General features: G+C 51.0%; 1 protein-coding gene across 1 annotated transcript in view; it reads left to right on the top strand.

The window, feature by feature from the left end:
• The first annotated feature begins 2,871 nt into the window (after positions 1–2,871).
• NACC2 (NACC family member 2) overlaps positions 2,872–5,434 on the top strand; it is a 22,174-nt gene continuing 19,611 nt past the window's right edge. Inside the window, exon 1 of the mRNA XM_085325287.1 lies at positions 2,872–2,905. The gene's annotated coding sequence lies outside the window, so the exon portion shown is untranslated. The remainder of the gene's footprint in view (positions 2,906–5,434) is intronic.

The following is a 5,434-nucleotide window of genomic DNA, read 5'->3' as shown; positions in this document are numbered from 1 at the left end:
TCTTGGAAGTTGAATCTGCAAAATTGCAACATCCAGAGACTTGAGTAGTCCAGGAAGCTTTAACCGTGCAGCCCGGCTCGCCGGGACTTTTTTGCAGAAGGCAGGTGAATTTACTCGAGTTTTTCTTACAAAATGGCTTTTAATTTTTTAACCTTCTGCGTACGGATGTGCGAGAAGCTCCTCTGGGGCAGACGCTGCTGGGTGGCCCGAGGCCTCGCCGGCGGCCGGCACGGCCCGTTTTCCCGCGGGACATCATGCCCTGCGCCCTTCGGCGGCTGCAGCACGGGCGCAGCGTCTCCCTTCCAGCTGATCCTTCGAATTCCCCTCTTTCGCTCAGGATTCCCGGGCCGCCTCGCCGTGCACGGCCCCGATGCACCAGCCCGTGGCGGGCAGGCGGCGGCCGCGCAGACTTCGGCCCTTGGAAAGCCTTTGCCTGAGGAAATGCAGCAGCAGCAGCAGCTAATAACCGAGTCCAGGCTCGTTGCTGCCGGAATTACAGCTCGGACCTGCTGGCGCCTCTCTTAAAACAGTATCATCCCCACTACACATGCAGATGAGCCTCTTTGATTTTTCTTTTAAAAAATAATTGGTTTGGGTTATTCTTTTTTCCTTTAAGATTTTAACTGAGAGACAGCGAATTTAATATTTTCTGTGTCTTGGATGTGTTGTGATTTACATTTGATTTTAGGCATAATTAGCAATGCAAGTGGAGCGCTTTGTGTTTTACCTCTGCTTCAACTATTTATGGCATGCTATGCAAATGAAGCGAGCTATGAATATTAAAGATTAGAGTATGTTACAAAGTATCACTGTCTTTAATGAGTTCAGTAATGGGCACAGGCTTTGCACACACTTTAATATGGACGTGGTTTATGTTGTGCACTGCCTTCACCGCTCTGCAGCGATTTATTCCGGGTTTGGTTGCATCCCGGGAGAGCGGGGCCATTATTTAAAACGTATCGAGCCCCGGATCAGCTGCACTAGGTAGGTGCTATTTGCAAACGTGCCCGTGACAAACGCYGCTGCAGCCAGCGAGGGGTGTTGATGGATTATTGCACAGAGGCTGTTTCAGTCCTGGTATAGGTCAATCCGCTTCATCTGCTGCAGCGTCGTAGATGGATCTGAGAATATGAAAGTGCTCGTCGACCTTTCAAGGTGCTTTGCAGCGCTGCAAAGGAATCTTAAACGCRGGACTGCTCCGTGCAAAATCGTGGAGAGCAGAGGGGATGAATTTAGCCCTTCCTCACCGATTAGGCTAATTTACATAGAATTACGTTGCRTTTGTTGAYGCATCCGGAGTCACCGGACAAACCRTCTCATCCGCYGGCGGGCCCYGGGCGGGCAGCGGCGACTCCCAGGCTCRGGGCTTTCTGGCCGCATGGATCCGAACAGCCCAGTTCTCGTGCTTTTATCCCCAAAAGAGCATCACCGTTAGGACGGAAATGTGATTTTTGGGGGGCCGCGAGGGGCTGTGGAGCCGGGGAGCGTGGTGCTGCGGGGCTTGGCGGCGGGCGAAGCGCACCCCGGGCAGCGTGCTTGTCAAACTGGAGGGATTTAAATTACAAATTTTGATGAGGAAGATCGTCAGCGGTATTCAAAACAGTGCTTAGAGCCATGAAACGTTGCCGAGCGGTGCTGTAGCGGTTGGGAAGTTTGGCACGCGGGAAACTTGGCCCAGAAGTTGCCGCTTGGGGTTGGTTTTTCTTTTTTTTCTTTTTTTTTTTTTTCCCACCCCTCCCTTTAAAACTGGATTCATCTGTATGCAAGGACCCTGCAGGCTGCGAGACAGCACGGGGCTCGCGCTGCCCTCCCTCCTCACTTAGCGAGCATTAATTTAATAACTGATTATGCTTTAAAAAACGAAAAAAAAAAAAAAAAAATCTCCAACAGCCCAGCCGAGGYTTAGAGCGCGGCCGGGCTGCGGGCCGGCGCGGGGCGTTTCGCCGGAGCCCGGTTTGGCCGCGGCGCTGGAGAGGCCGGAGGGGAAAAGCCGGCGCCGGCGCCGCGCTGCAGCCCCTGCCCGTCCCGGCGGCCCCGGGGCGGCGGAGCTTTCCCTCGGGGGCACCGCTGGTTTTGTGGGCTCCGTGCCCGCGCCTGGTTTTTCTATTGCCAGACCTGCTTTTTCGGAAGGGTCTCCGCTTCGAGGGCGCCTGCCGCGGCGCAGCGCCGGGCGCAGCCCAAACCCAGCCCCGCTGCCGCCGCGTCCGCTCCGTGCGTCCGCGGTTTTGCTCCTCGAGCGGAGCCGTCGGGTTTTGCAGAGCGCGCCGCGTGCTGCCGGCTGCCTCTCCGCAGACCTGAAACCGCAGAGTTAAATCCCTGCAGCACGCAGCTCGCCCGGCGCGAGCTTCTGTTTCCATTAAGGATCAAGCTCGGCTGCGGCTGCAGCCTCRCTTTATAGAGTATTAAATGTTTAATGTCTTCCTTTGCCAAAACTTTTTGGCAGTGCTGCTCTCTAGCACTGAAATTCCCACCAAAAAGTGGAGATCCTGATAACTTCACACAAACAGCTGCTGTGGAAGGGTTAATTATATTATGCCTAGTCTTTTTTTGTTTGTTTTTTTTTTTTAAGCAGGGAGAATAAACTGCAGCCAAAAGTAAGAAGTCATTAATTTTGAGACAGAGATGTAAGCAAAGTTTCCTTCTCCTATGCAGTTTGGTAACAGTAGGCTATGCAGTAATTGAAAAGTAAAGGCAATTGAATTACAGGCTCCTGTCCAAAGCCAGCGCGCGAGAGCTTTTTTTTTTTTCCTACAACCTCCATTGCATCAGAACTAGGCAGGATTCCTGATGTTCTCATGTGTGTTAATGCTGACTCACAGACTAACTTGCACAAGAAAAAAAAACACACAGGCAGCTCCACCATACTAGGTAATGAGCTCTAGCAAGAAGCCGCGTCTGATGTTTTGTAAGCTCTTTTAATTGACCTTTTAAGACATTTACTTATTTTAAGGCTTTCTGTTCCGTGGTGCTACAACGGGAGAACTGAGTCATGCATGTTATATACTGCTAGCAGTGCTGTTGTATAGGAGGAGCGAGGAGAATACGCTTCGGCATGACACTTGTCTTTTTGATGTGCTCTGGCTGTGAATTAACGTCTGTAGAGGAATGCAGGAAATGCACATTTTTGCAAAAGGCATGGTAATGGTATGCTGGGTTCTGTCTGAGGGGTCTGGTGCCTGCAACTTAGTCTGGGTCTCGAGGAGCTTTTCTTAGACTCTAAAAATTAAATTGTGCAAAATAATTGTATTCTATGTCTTTATGTCTCTGCTTTACCCTCTTTCTTGTAGCTATCTGCAAAAAAAAAAAAAAATTAAGTGTGGTGTTTTCTGCATTTGCTTGTCCTTGCTTTGACAGCTCTTAAAATCAGCAGTGGATAAGGAAACGAAAAATAATCCAACTGTAGTGGAAATGCCGGGCTTTGCCGGCCTCGTGTTACTGTACTTTTGGGGGCAGAATCGCAGAGCCGAGGCGGTGACCTCGAGCACGGCGAGGCTGCGAGTGACTCACCTTGCAGCACCACGGAAGCGCAACGCCCGGGCGGCCGCCGCTGCCCGAGCGCCGGCGATCCCGGGGGAGCAGCTCCGGGCACCGGCGCCCCGGGCAGGCTCTGTGCCCGCCCGGCCGCGCTGCCTTGCCGGCATTAATTGCATTGGGTTTTCCACCTTTTTCCTGCTTCCTCCGAGCCAGTGCGTGCCTCTGTGTGTGTGTGTGCGTCTGATTCTTCACTTTCCGGGCTAACTTTCAGAATCGCAACCCAAATGTGCCTTGCTTGGATGTTACTGATTAATTATTTGCAAATTCTGCTTCTACTATCTTAATAAACCAGGAATAATCTCATTCACTAGTTGCCACTGGCTGCTATACTAAAAATAGGCTGTATTAGCRTTGCTTACTGCTTGCCACTTGCAGCATTAAGGAAAAAAAAAATACTTTGGAGCTGGAGAAACAAATGCTGCAGAGCACAAAACGAGCCTCGATATGACTGTCATCTGATTACCAAACTTAACCTTGTTTTCTTTCTCCTGCCAAAGCCTAGCACTAAACTGTACAGGCATTCGCGGCATTTCGCATCGGTGATCCAATCCCTTTCCCCTTCCCCTCCCTGCTCTGTTTTCACCCCAAACAGGGACTTCTAATGCATGCAGAGGGGATTTTTTTTTTCCTCCCTTTTTTTTCTTTTCTTTCCKGCTTTGGCGGGGGGGCTCGCGGAGGTTTTCCTTCCCGGCGCAGGGCGTCCTCTGCAGACGGCCGCCCCGCCGGCGTGCAAACCTCAAGCCTATTATAACCTTCCTATTAAAACCGCCCGGCGCGGGGACGGCGCTGCTCTGCCGCGGGGGCTCTGGGGCGGATTCGGGGCGCCGGCGGAGGCTCCCGCGCCGCCCGCTCCCGCCCCGCGTTCGCAGGAGACGGGGAGGTTTCCCCGAGCCGCCGGGGCCCGCGAGGGCTGGACTTCGCAGCCGCCGTCTCGCTTTGCTTCCCAGGCGTCCAGCCTGACTTCTAGGAAACTTGTGACACGGACCCTCTTCAATTTTTAGTATTTTTTGTCGAGTCACCGAGCCTCTCTGCATTGGCTAAGGAAAAGACAATTTAAATAAATTATCTAATTATTTCTGATTACTCCTGGGGGAGCTCGGATGCCAGCATCTTATCCTAAGTCATGCCTTTTTTTTTTCTTTGTTGTTGTCTAGCCCAGACCTTTGACACATTTGCACACAAAAACAGTGTAAAAAAAACAAACAAACTTACTTTATGTTTTTTTTTTCCCAAAAGCATTTGGACACAAAAACTGAAGATTCTCAAACTCTCCTTATTCTCTAAGCCTGGCAGGTATATCAAATAATAGCTAAATTTTTAATGGCCRTCATGTGACAAAGGCTGTGACTTTCCAAAAAATATGCATAAATTTACAAATTGGCCTAATGTGTCTAAAAGCTCAGGAAAGAGGCTTTCCTTAAAAAAGGAAAATGATGTTTTGTTTGACTTGTCCCCTAGCTGACATAACTGGAGGTTTTGTTTGGTTTTTGGTCTTTTCAACCCGCTTTTGCTCGGCCSTTGCCCGGCGGGAGCCGGCGGGCAGAGCCGCGAGGCCCCCGCGGCCTCGGGACGCCCCCGGCAGCTCGGCTGCTGGGGCGGGCGTGCGAAGCCAAGGCCGTTTTCCTTGCAGCACAGTGTTTCCCCCGTGCCGAAGGAGTTGAAGCCATTTCGAACCACTCCGGAGTAGTTTGGTGCTCCGTTTGGAAGGGCGCGTGTGCTAGAGGAGCTTTTGAAGTTGGACGTGTCCGAGGTTATTACTGGCACGATGTAGTGCCAGTAGTGTGTTGTTGCTGTTGTTTTTAAGGGTGTGAGGTCTGACGGCGAACTGGTTCTCCCTGTCTTTCAGGACTACTTTATTTTACTTCTCAACCTTTTTTTTTTTTTTTTTTTTTTTTTTTTT

This window comes from Rhea americana, unplaced genomic scaffold (assembly GCF_003343005.1).
Source record: "Rhea americana isolate MKP2758 unplaced genomic scaffold, rheAme1 scaffold_97, whole genome shotgun sequence".
Lineage (NCBI taxonomy): Eukaryota > Metazoa > Chordata > Aves > Rheiformes > Rheidae > Rhea > Rhea americana.
This window is presented reverse-complemented; position numbering and strand designations above follow the sequence as displayed.